Here is a 14,195-nt window from a genome sequence, read left to right on the forward strand (position 1 = left end):
GAGAGAGAAGAAGGAAAATAAAGCAGAGGAAGTATCACAAGACCAAGGAATGAAAATACCTGTGGGTTAAAGTTGTAATTAATTGAATCAGAGAGCAAAACATGTTTATGTGCAGTCACCAAAAGCAAAATTTTGCTTTCTTTTTTCACCTCAGGCAGAAAGGAAGACATGTTTTGGTCAATGTTTTTGAATCTTTATTATCATGTTTACTTATGTGATTTGCTCCATCCTTCATTACTGTTCCTTGATATTTTTGCTCTTAAATAGTCATGAGAGGAGGGAAATTTTGTGAGTGCCTGAATCATTATTTTTTAAGCTTACCAGTCTCATTTTCTATTGAACAGTGATTCATATGAACTTACACAGTGATTAGGGAAAAAGTTAATTGGAATTAGATTCCCTAACATTTCTCCTTATCCTTCAGGATTTACTCATGTTTTAAGAGGAAGACTACTAATGTAGGCTATGTGCATTTTTTTGAAAGAACAAGACAAATAAAACGAGCTGACAAATTGTAGGAAGGGGTATTTATGTTTTAAATTTATTTTCCTTTCTATTTTTTGTTTTTTGCTTTTGGTCTCTTGATCCAAAGAAAGAAGGACTAGATAGGTATTGAAGCTCCAACTCACTGGTTAATATTTCCCCTTGTCTTGAAAGTATGCTGTTTGCTAATAGCCCTGCAGCAATAATACCCAGAAAACATAAAGAGAAGAAACCAGAAAATAAGGAAATGGAATGAAGTGCAACTTCACTGGGCATAGAGGTAAGAATAATAACCAGCTTTCCTCCAATGGTAAACCATCTAAATTCTGGAAGTAACCCTTTGTCTACTTGAATAAAACAAATTTTAAAAATCTATATTAGTTTCATTCAGCAATGAAGTTGCTATTTTTAAGCAGCAACAGAGGATAACTTTTCCTTTTCCTAACGTATGTTTCTGTGATTAATATTAGAGTATGAAGAGGATTCATGAGGAGAAAGATATGTGGTATAATTCTCTAAGCAAACCAAACCAAAGAAAGAATACTCAGTGGCCATTAAATAAAGCTCAGAGATCCTAATTTTTATCAGAGTCCCATTAGGTGAGATGCTAGTCCATGAGTCTTTTAATTTCTAGATGTTTGCTATTACTTTCTCAATATTAGTCCCATAGTTTTTATAGGAAATACAAATTATATTTACTTGATGGTTCTCCCTTAAATAATGGGTCTCATTTATTTTTGCTCCTACCCAGACTTCCATATATATAATTTCTTTATGACTGTTTTACTTTGTAAATTTAAGTTCTAATATCTTGACTAGGTAATTCCCTCAATGCTATGTATCTGTCTTTTGATATAAGGCTTATTATCTTTTATGTGGTCTTTATAAATATTCTCTCACAATATCTTTACTTTTTAAAAGCCTAAAACCCCATTCTTCCCTGAATGGAAGTTAATATAAAGAAATAGATCAGTTCAGTGAGGTTGATGATTTTTCATTATTACGATTCATTAACCCTATGAACTTATATCATAGTGAATACATTGTTATTGCAAAGGCTGCCTCTGGAGTTTGGGAGTGAGTGAATAGAGACATCTTTGTTCTTTAGGGTTGGATATGACACTACTGATAGTGGGATCATAGGTTTCAGAGCTAGAAAATAACTCACAAGATCATCTGTTCCAAACTCCTTATAGATGGGAAATTGAAATGCAGAGTGCTAAAGTCAAGTCAACAAGTGTTTATTAAGTATTTAGTATGAGCCTAGCACTCTGCTAAGAGATTGGGATACAAAGAATAATAACTAACATTTATGTAGCACTTACAATGTGCCAAGTACTTTATAATTATTATTTCATTTGATCCTCACAACAACCCTGGGAGGCAGGTGCTCTTATTATCACCATTTTTTTTTTTGGATGAGAAAACTGAGGCAAACAAAAGCTAAGTAGTTGATCAGGGTCACACAGCTGGTAAGTTTCTGACACCATATTTAACCTCAAATCTTCCTAACTCCAGGCCCAGCCCTCAATCTGCTATGCCACCTAGTGGCAAAAAGAATCCCTGCCTTTAAGGAACTTATACTCTAATGGAGGAGACAACATGCAAACAGGTATTTCTATCTAAGATATGCACAGGCAAAATTGTAGGTGATCTCAGAGGGAAGCCACTAGCATTGGGGGTGGGGAAGTCAGGAGTGGCTTCTTTTAGAAGATAGGATTTGAGATGAGTCTTGAAAGAATTCAGGGAAGTCTGAAGGTGGAGGTGAGAAGAAAGACCATTCTACACATGAAAAATAGCGAGTGGATTGGGAGATGGAATGTCATATGTGAGAAATAGGAAAACTGTTTTCACTAGATAGTCAACTGTAAGAACATTTGGAAAGGTAGAAAGTGATTTGCCCAAAGTTTTTGGCACAGAAAGTAAGTATCAGAGGCAGGATTTGAACTTAGGACTCTTGGACTTATGTTCAATTGCTCCCCTCATCCCCCACTCATGTATCATACTTAACTTCCAAGTGCATACTTTAATATTTCAAGCTTCTATCATTTCTTGGGTATGAATATTCCCTCCATCGATGCAGATAGTAGCTCTTCTTAACCTCAATAAATGGTTCATGTATTGTTCTGGCCAAAAGAATCAGACACTTGCTGGCTGACCTTCTTTGAATTGAGACAAGCTGTTCACTGGATTACAGACACAAAATCTATTGTCTGGGTCACTCTATCTTCTTATGGGCTGTTCAGTGTCTCAGTAGACAACTAGGTACTCAATGAATATTTGTTGATTCATTTAGCTACCAGGCTCCTATCCAAGAATCTCCAATACCTTATAGTGTCCAATCCTAACTTACTGTTAAAATTCAAAGAAATCTACCTATATCATTCCTAGAATCCCTGACTGGCATTTCTTTGTAATATGTGCTGTTAGTTCCATTTATTCCAGTTTCTTTACTATTACAAAAAGTACCATACTCATTCTTGCCTTTGTGAGTTCATTCATGTAGTTCTCCTGAGCTGGGATCATTAGAACTTTCTTTTCTCTTTAATGCTTGACATTCTTCAAAACTTTACTCAAGTCCTTCATCTTCAGTGAAGCCAATCCCATCAAACTCTGGCCCATATTTGTGGAGTGTATCCTATGTAAGAGGGCATTTTTCCCTAACTCACAATTTTACACCAGATTAGGAATTTAAGTCCAAGGGGTGCAACTAATACTTCTAGGTTCTACAGTTCCTTATGGGTCTAGGATCCTAATATTATAGCTCCCTGACCACCACTACCACCACTACCAATAAGTTTCCCCTTGAGTCAGCCAATAAACACAATTAGCTCATAGTAAAGATGTTTACTGAGAAGGCATGGTAAGAACAGTAGCTGCAAAATATCTCCCCATAAAACTGGGGTGCACTTCACCATCAATATGTGCAGCACCAGGGGAATATTAATTTAAGAGTATAGTGGTAGAAAGGTAACATATGTAGGGAACAAGGCCACTCATGTTTCCCATACTTTAGAGCCATGATGTCCTTTCTCTCCTTGTGGAGTCTTCATGCCACTCTTTTCCTGAGCACAATAATTGGGCTGGGTGGGTTTCTCATCTGGGCTCCTAAGGTCTGGCATCCTTTTTAGGCTCAACTTTCAAGTTACAGAATAGTTTTCCCTTGTATCTATGGTTTGCTCTCTTTTCTGTTGCTAGGGGTCACACTTCTTAAGGCTGTTTCATTCCTCACATCCCTGACTCTCTGTGTTCATGCTTTTCTGAAGGACATGCATTGAATAATGACTCTTGCCTAGACTTACTACCAGAACATGTAAATTTAGCTTTTTAAGAGCCAGCATATGTGTGACCTACTTTACCAGTCCAATGGGCAAAGAACTGACTTTTCCAATTCAATCAAGATAACTTTTTAAAACATATTTCATAAAGGGTGTTAATAGAGCTGTGTGCTTTATTATCATATTAATATCTCATTACTTTTATTATCTGCCCTTTGCATTCTGTTACTACATCACTGGTGATGTAGGGAAAGCAAATCTCTCCCCTTACCTTTAATATTCCCTCAAATTTTCAAAAATTATAAGCAGATGATCAAGCATTATGAGCCGTGACTCATGAAGATTGAATGTAATTGTAGAGAGTTTATTGTTGTCAGCAAATCCAAGTTACAACAATTCAATCTAACAAATTTAATAAACTAAGTGATTGCCTTTGTGCTATATGGTAATTAAGTGCATAGAGTTAAAAACCTTACATAAGTTACTGTAACTAATATTATTTTTTCACAGAGTCACATGAAATTATTATTTTTTTCTCTTTTTCTCTTTTTACCTTATTAGTCCTTCAAGAATAATTAGCACCAATGTCTATATAATCTTCCTTGATAGTGAGGAAATGTAATGAAAAGGGTTCAAGATTTATCAAGTGACCTGGGCTTGTATCTGAACTTTGACACTAATAACAATGTGATATTAGCCATCAGGTAGTAAGCATCTATTAAGCTTTTACTATATGCCAGGCACTGTGTGAAGCAAATCATTAAGTGAGTCACTTAACTTTGATGAATCTAAGTTTCTTTTACCTACCAAAAAAAGGGCATAGTAATGCTTGAACTATTTTTATCATAAAGTTGAAAGGAAAGAGCTTTGTAAAACACCATAGAAATGCATGCTGTTATTAGCATTCTTAACAGCAAGTACCTAATGTAGAGCTGAACATTGGTAGGAGAAAGCTACAGAGAAATGGATGAGGGAGAACTTTGTTCCATTTCTGCTATCTCTCCAGAAATGGAATCTTGTGTTTCACAAAAGCGGGACTGAATGAGAATCCATCAGAGGGTGTTGTACAAATAATTCTTTCATTGAGTGGGAGGCTGAACCCTTCAAACTCTTGAAAGACTCTTCAGAATCCAAGATTATATAATTCTGCCTTTTATACTCATGTTAAGATAAAGAGATTTTAAGTACAATTATCTCAAAACTGGAATTTCCTTGTCCCTGATACCTCTTTTCTAGTTATACCTATTTGTTCTCATCTCATTCTACTTCTGGGGCTTCTCCCCCTCCTCCTCCACTCCCCACCATCAGAAAATGATCTGGATGCTTTATATTCCTAATTCTCTGACCCTGTCTTTGGTATCCTGTTTTAGAGGGCCTGAGGTAGTACAAGCTTTGGACTACAAGGCTATGGATTGCCACTGAGGTGTGAGTCTGGGAAGACATGGGCACATCATTATCAATCAGGTTGAGAAAGCTGCAGTGGAGGATGTCGGGCAGAGACCTAGACAAAGATGTGGAGTGGTTAGAATTAAGGCAGGGAGAAGAGGAGGACATGGAAGTCATTCAATCAAGGAGATTTCTAGGAAGAGGGAAGGAAGAAAGGAAGAAAAGAAAGGAAGAAAAGAAGCACCTACAATGTGCTAAGCACTTTGCAATACGCTAAGCTCTTTACAAATATAATCACATTTGATCATTACAACAGCCCTGGGTGGGAAGTGTTATTATCTCTTTTCTCTTGATAACAGCATGTGAAAGTAAAGTCAATAAATGTAACATTCACTGTTTATTGAAATGCTTACATTTTTGATAATTACGATATAATGATATAAATAATCATGTAGTTCAAATGTTCAGTTACACTTATTATATGCCAAATTGATAGTAAGTGAACATATTGTATTGATATCACAGTCAGACAATAAATACATTGTGTGCATATGCAGAAAACTCTAATTCTAGAGATAAAGAAACTGAGACAGATAAAGGTTAAGTGACTTAACCAGAGTCACATAGGGAGGAAGTACATGAGGCAGGATTTGAAGTAAAGTCTTCCTGAGTCCAAGATCTATGCTGTATCTACTATGTCATCTAGCTGCTTCTAAGAGGAGCATTGTACTTGGAGTCAGTAAAAGTCCAGTTCAAATCTGGCTTCAGATACTTCCTAGCTGTGTGGTCTTAGACAAGTCATTTAATCTCTTACATCTCAATTTCTTCATCTATATAATGGGAATATTATTAGCACCTACTTCACAGGGTTGTTTTGAGGATCAAAGAAAAAGTATTTGCATATATACATACATGTATACATAAGCATATTTACACAATGCATATGTGTACATTTGTTTGCATAGATACACACATGTATATGTGTACCTTTACACACATATACTATCTATAAATAGTACTTTACAAAACTTAAAACGCTATTTGAATGCTAGGAATTATTGTTAAGAAGTGATTGGTACCAGGACTATTGCTTATTCCTTTACCAACCATCAGTAGTTCTTTGAGTTTGAGCTTCTTATAGCTAGACTCAGACATTAGGATTAAGAGGAAGTCAAAAAATGAAAGGCCTTATTTCCTTAAGTTCTCACATTGACCATATGAGGCAGATTCTATAATCATCCCATTGTTCCATTGTACATTGGAGAAAACTGAGGTCTAGTTAGATTAGTTGACTTGCTCAGGGTTAAAGTGTCCTAAGCAAGATTCAAACCTAGATTTTCCTGATGCCAAGTCTAGCATGCTTGTCCCAATAGTAAAGTAATATTTTAATGAATTATTCATTCTAAGCAAAATCTATTCATTACATGATGATGTTCAATCATTTTTTTTCAGTCCTGTTTGACTCTTTGTTACCCCATATGGTGTTTTCTTGGTGAAAACACTGGAGTGGTTTTCCATTTCCTTCTCCAGCTCATTTTACAGATGAGATAACTGAGGCAAACAGGGTTCAGTAACTTGCTCAGAATCATACAGCTAGTAAGTGTTTGAGGCTGGATTTGAACTCAAGAAAATGAGTCTTCCTGATTCTGTCACCCTATCCACTGTGCCACCTAGATGTATACATTACATTAATGTGATCAAATACATCTATAAATATTTTTAATACCTGATGCCTTAAAAATGGTATATTTTCATGATTCAAGTCTTTTGTTCTCTAAGTGTAAGAAAATGGATGCTGTGTGCTCCATGGGAAAGTTTAGCGTGCATGTTATTTTTAACCATAAGAAACTACAGTTTGTAAATAATTCTGGATAGAGGAAACTACTTTTGGAAATTTGCCAGACTTACAAAGGAAAATATATTGTAGAAGAATAAAAACAATGGATGAATGATAAATTTCTATTCACACTACTGCTGAGCATTATGCCAGTGTTGTCTCTTTTGAAATGGTTTATGGTGAAAATCTTTTATTTTTTGTTTGGAAATGATAGAGAACTAGAAAAATATTCCTAGTGAGTTTAGCCTAAGAAGAATTTTCTAATCAGTTAATTCCCAATAACAACAAAAAGTATAATCTTAACATTAATTTATTTTATTTTTAGTTTTGAACATTCACTTCCACAAGATTTTGAGTTCCAAAATTTTCCCCCTCCCTACCCTCTTCCCACCACAAGACAGAGTGCACTCTGATATAGGCTCTACATATACATTCATATTAAATATATTTTCACTTTTGTTATGTTGTAAAGAAGAATTCGAACCAATAGGAGGAACCATGAGAAAGAAAAAAGAGCAAATAGTATGCTTCAATCTGCATTCAGACTCCATAGTTCTTTCTCTGGATGTGGATTGCATTTTCCATCATGAGTCTTTTGGAGTTGTCTGACATCCTTGTATTGCTAAGGAAAAATAAGTCTATCAAAGTTAGTGATAGCACAATGTTACTGTTACTGTTTATAATGTTCTCCTGGTTCTGCTCACTTCACTCAGCATCATGTCAGTCTTTCCAGGTTTTTCTGAAGTCTGCCTGCTCATCATTTCTTATGAAAGAATAATATTCCATTACATTCATATACTACAGCCATTCCCCAACTGATGAGCATCCCCTCAATTTCTAATTCTTTGCCATCACAAAAAGAGCTGATATATATATATATATATTTGTACCTGTGGGAGTCCTTTTCCCATTTTTATGATCTCTTTGGGATACAGACCTAGAAGTGGTATTGCTGGGTCAAAAGGTATGCACATTTTTATAGCCGTTTGGGCATAGTTCCAAATTGCTCTCCAGAATGGCTGGATCAATTCACAACTCCACCAACAATGCATATGTGTTCCAATTTTCCTACATCATCTCCAACATTTATCATTTTTCTTTTTTGACATGTTAGCTACTCTGATAGGTATGATGTGGTACCTCAGGGTTGTTTTTATTTGCATTTTTCTAATCAATAGTGATTTAGAACATTTTTTCATATGACTACGATAGTTTTAATTTCTTCCTCTGAAAACCACCTGTTCATACCCTATGACCATTTATAATTGAGGAATGACTTGTATTCTTATAAATTTGACCCTGTTCTCTATATGTTTTAAGAATTAGGTCTTTATCAGAGACACTGACTGTAAAAATTCTTAGCTTTCTGCATGCCTTCTAATCTTGGTTGTAGTGGCTTTGTTTGTGCAAAGACTTCTCAATTTAATGTAATCGAAATTATCCCTTTTGCATTTCATAATGTTCTCTGTCTCTTGTTTGGTCATAAATTATTCCCTTCCCCATAAATATGACAGGAAGGCTATTCTTCACTTACAGTATCAGCCTTTTTATCTAAATCATGTACCCATTTTGACATTATCTTAGCGTACAGTATAAGATGTTGGTCTATGCCTAGTTTCCGCCATACTCCCATACTTCCTCCCAAAGCTGGAGGCTTTCAGTTTATCAAACAGTAGATTACTATAGTCATTGACTACTGTGTCTTGCATACCTATTCCACTGATCCACCACTCTATTTCTTAACCAGTACCAAGTAGTTTTGATGGTTGCTGAATTTAATACAATTAAAGATCTAATACGGCTACCTTCTCTTGCATTTATATTCATTAATTCTCTTGATATTCTGGGTGTTCTGTTTTTCCAGATGAATTTTGTTATTATTTTTCTAGCTCCATAAAATAACTTTCTGGTAGTTTGATTGGTATGGCACTGAATAAGTAAATTAATTTAGATAGAATATTCATTTTTATTTTCTTGGCTCAGCCTACCCACAAGCAACTGATATTTTTTCCAATTATTTAGATCTGACTTGATTTGTGTGAAAAGTGTTTTGTAATTGTGTTCAGCCCAAATATTTTATAACATGTACAGCAACTTTAAAGGGATTTTCTCTTTCTGTCTCTTACTGTTGGGCTTTATCATTAATATATAAAAATGCTGATGGTTTAAGTGGGTCTTTGCTAAATTTGTTTATTATTTCAAGGAGTTTTTTACTTGATTCTCTAGATTCCTTAAGCATACCATCATATAATCTGCAAAGAGTGATTGCTTTGTTTCTTCTTTGCCTATTCTAATTCCTTCAATTTCTTTTTCTTCTCTTATTGCTACAGCTAACATTTCTAGTACAATATTGAATAACAGTGGTAATAATAGACATCCTTGTTTCACCCCTGATCTTACTGGAATTGCTTCTAGCTTATCCTCATGACATATAATGCTTACTGATGGTTTTAAATAGATGTTACTTATCATTTTAAGGAAATCTCCATTCATTGTTATGCTCACTAGTGTTTTTAATAGGAATGGGCATCGAATTTTGTCAAAAGATTTTTCTGTGTCTATTGAGATAATTATATGATTTCAGTTAGTTTTGTTCTTGATATGGCCAATTATTTCTCATAGTTTTCCTAATATTGAACCAGCCCTGCATTGCTGGTATAAATCCTACCTGGTTATAGTGTATTATCCTCATGATAAGTTGCTGTAATCTCTGCTAATATTTTATTTAAAATTTTTTGTATCTATATTCATTTGGGAAATTGGTCCATAATTTTCTTTCTCTGTTTTGGCTCTTCTCAATTTAGGTATCAGAACTATATTGTGTCATAAAAAGAATTTGGTAGTGTTCCTTCTTTGCCTATTTTCCCAAATAGTTTATATAGTATTAGAATTAATTGTTCCTTAAATGTTTAATGTAATTAACTCATAAATCCATCTGCCCATGGAGATTTTTTCCTAGGGTTCAATTTCTTTTTTTCTGAAATGGCATGATTTAAGTATTTTATTTCCTCTTCTGTTAATCTGGGCAATTTATATCTTTGTAAATATTCATCCATTTCACTAATATTATCAAATTTATTGGCATAAAATTGGACCAAAGAGATCCTAATTATTGTTTTGATTTCCTCTTCATTGGTTCTGAATTCACACTTTTCATTTTTGATATCGGTAATTTAATTTTCTTCTTTCTTTTTTTAAAAATCAAATTAACCAAAGGATTATCTATTTTTTTAAATAAAACCAGCTCTTAGTTTTATTTATTAGTTCAGTAGTTTTCTTAATTTCAATTTTTTTGATCTCACCTTTGGTTTTCAGAATTTCTAATTTGTTATTTAATTGGGGATTTTTAATTTATTCTCTTTCTAGCTTTTTTTAAATTAAATGCCCAAATCATTGATCTCCTCTTTTTTTCTCTCTCCTTTCTGCTTTCCCTCCTCACTAGAGTTTTGTTTTTGACCCCCTGCCTCCCTCAATCTGCCCTCCTTTCTATCAGCCCCCTCCATTTTATTTCCCTTTCCCCCTACTAATTCTTCCTTCTCTTCTGTCCATCCTATCCCTTTTCTTTCCCCTTTCTCCTCTGCTTCCTATAGGGTAAGTTAGATTTCTAAACCCAAGTATGTTATTCCCTCTGAGTCAAACCCGCTGAGAGTAAGGTTCAAACAATGCTCATCTCCCTCCCTTATTTCCCTCCAGTTTCATAGGTCTTTGTGCCACTTCATATGATATAATTTACCCTTTTTTGCCTCATCCTTTCCTCTTCTCCCAGTACAAGACCTTTTCACCAATTAATTAATTTTTTTTATCATCACATGAAAGTTAGCCTATGTCCGTGTCCTCTGTTTATGTATATACACCTTCTAAATGTTGTAATAAAGATACAATTCTCAAGAGTTATAAGTATCATCTTCTTATGTAAGGATACGAACAGTTTGACCATTTGAATAACATTTTTTACCTTTTTATGCCTTTCTTTTTTTAAATTTTATTAATTTATTTTGATTTATCAACAATCACCTTCATATGCTTTTGAGATGAAAATTTTTCTCCCCCTTCCTCCCCCCCCACCCTCATCAAGATGGCACACAATCTGATATAGGCTTTACATTTACATACCGATTAAACATATTTTCACATTAGTGAAGTTGTAAGTAAAAAATTAAAACCAATAAGAGGAACCATCAGAAAGATGAAACAAAACTCAACAGAAGGTAAAAATAAGTGATAGCGATTAGACTTCCATAGTCCTTTCTTTGGATGTGGACAGCATTTTCCATCCCGAGGCCTCTGGAGATGTCTTAGATCCTCGTAATGCTGAGAAGGTTTCAGTTTCACAATATTAGTCATCACAAAACGTGGCTGTTATTGTGTACAAAGTCCTCTTGGTTCTGCTCACTTCATTTGGCATCAGACCATGTAAGTCTTTCCAGGTTTTTCTGAAGTCAGCCTGTTCATCATTTCTTATAGCACAATAGCATTCCATTACATTCATATACCACAACTTGTTCAGCCATTCCCCAATTGATAGGCATCCTCTCAATTTCCAATTCTTTGCCATCACAAAAAGAGCTGCTGTGAATGTTTTTGTACATCTGGGCCCTTTTCCCATTTGTTTGATCTCTTTGGGATATAGCCCTAGAAGTGCTATTGCTGGATCAAAGGGTATGCACATTTTTGTAGCCCTTTGGTCATAGTTCCAAATTGTTCTCCAAAATGGTTGGATCATTTCACAACTCCACCAACAATGTATTAGTGTTCCAATTTTCCCACATCCTCTCTTTATATTTTAGAAATGAGGCCTTTATCAGAGAGACTGGTTGTAAAAATTCTTTCCCAATTTTCTACCTTCCTTCTAATCTTAGTTGCATTGGCTTTGTTTGTGCAAAAACTTTTCAATTTAATGTAATCAAAATTATCCATTTTGCTTTTCGTAATGTTCTCTATCTCCTGTTTGGTCATGAATTCTTCTGTTCTCCATAGATCTGATAGGTAAACAAACTGTTACTTGTTCTCCCAGTTTACTAATGGTATCAGCCTTAATATCTAAGTCATGAACCCATTTTGACTTTATTTTGGTATATGGTGTGAGATTTGGGTCTATGCCTAGTTTCTGCCATACTCTTTTCCAGTTTTCCCAGCAGTTTTTTTCAAAGAGTGGGTTCTTATCCCAGAAGCTGGGGTCTTTGGGTTTATCAAATAATAGATTACTATAGTCATTGACTACTGTGTATTGCATATTTAACCTATTCCACTGATCCACCTCCCTATTTCTTAGCCAGTACCAAGCAGTTTTGATGATTGCTGCTTTATAATACAATTTAAGATCTGGAATTGCTAGGCCACCTTCCCCTGCATTTCTTTTCATTAGTTCCTTTGATATTCTGGACCTTTGTTATTATTTTTTCTAATTCTATATAATAGTTTCTTGGTAGTTTGATTGGTATGGCACTGAATAAATAAATTAGCTTAGGTAGGATTGTCATTTTTATTATATTAGGTCAGCCTACCCATGAGCAACTGATGTTTTTCCAATTATTTAGATCTGATTTTATTTGTGTGAAAAGTGTTTTGTAATTGTGTTCATAGAGTTCCTGGGTTTGTTTTGGTAGGTAGACTCCTAAATATTTTATAATATCTACGGTAAGTTTAAATGGGATTTCTCTTTCTATTTCTTGCTCTTGGGCTTTGTTGGTAATATATAGAAATGCTGATGATTTATGTTGGTTTATTTTATAGCCTGCAACTTTGCTAAAGTTGTTTATTATTTCAAGTAGTTTTTTACTTGATTCTCTAGGATTTTCCAAAGAGTGATAGCTTTGTTTCTTCTTTGCCTATTCTAATGCCTTCAATTTCTTTTTCCTCTTATTGGTAAAGCTAACATTTCCAGTACAATATTGAATAACAGTGGTGATAATGGACATCCTTGTTTCACCCCCGATCTTATTGGAAATGCTTCTAGCCTGTCCCCATTACATATAATGCTTGCTGAAGGTTTTAGATATATGCTATTTATTATTTTAAGGAAGACTCCATTTATACCTATGCTTTCTAGTGTTTTTAATAGGAATGGGTGTTGTATTTTATCAAAAGCTTTTTCTGCATCTATTGAGATGATCATGTGGTTTCTGTTGGTTTTGTTGTTGATATGCTCAATGATGCTGATAGTTTTCCTAATATTGAACCAACCCTGCATTCCTGGTATAAATCCTACCTGGTCATAGTGTATTATTCTTGTGATAAGTTGCTGCAATCTATTTGCTAGTATTTTGTTTAAAATTTTTGCATCTATATTCATTAGAGAAATTGGTCTATAATTTTCTTTCTCTATTTTGACTCTTCCTGGTTTAGGTATCAACACCATATTTGTATCATAAAAAAATTTGGTAAGACTCCTTCTTCACCTATTTTCCCAAATAGTCTATATAGTATTGGAATTAATTGTTCTTTAAATGTTTGATAGAATTCGCATGTAAATCCATCTGGCCCTGGAGATTTTTTCCTAGGGAGTTCATCAATGGCTTGTTCAATTTCTTTTTCTGAGATGGGGTTATTTAAGTATTTTACTTCCTCTTCGTTAATCTGGGCAATTTATATTTTTGTAAATATGTATCCATTTCACTAAGATTGTCAAATTTGTTGGCATATAGTTGGGCAAAATAATTCCTAATTATTGTTTTAATTTCCTCTTCCTTGGTGGTAGCTTCCCTTTTCATTCTTGATACTAGTAATTTGGTTTTCTTCTTTCTTTTTTTTAATTAAATTAACCAAAGGTTTATCTATTTTATTGGTTTTTTCATAAAACCAGCTCTTAGTTTTATTTATTAGTTCAATAGTTTTCTTAATTTCAATTTTATTAATTTTTCCTTTGGTTTTCAATATTTCTAATTTGGTGTTTAGTTGAGGATTTTTAATTTGTTCTTTTTCTAGTTTTTTTAGTTGTATGCCCAATTCATTAATCTCCTCTTTTTCTATTTTATTTATGTAAGCATTTAGAGATATAAAACTTCCCCTAAGAACTGCTTTTGCTGCATCCCATAGGTTTTGGTATGTTGTCTCATTATTGTCATTCTCTTGAATGAAATTATTGATTGTTTCTATGATTTGTTGTTTGACCCAATCATTTTTTAGGATTAGATTATTTAGTTTCCAATTATTTTTTAGTCTATCTTTCCATGGCCCTTTATTACATATAATTTTTATTGCATCATGATCTG

Source organism: Phascolarctos cinereus, unplaced genomic scaffold, assembly GCF_003287225.1.
Source record: "Phascolarctos cinereus isolate Bilbo 61053 unplaced genomic scaffold, phaCin_HiC Scaffold_726;HRSCAF=1367, whole genome shotgun sequence".
Classification (NCBI taxonomy): Eukaryota; Metazoa; Chordata; class Mammalia; order Diprotodontia; family Phascolarctidae; genus Phascolarctos; species Phascolarctos cinereus.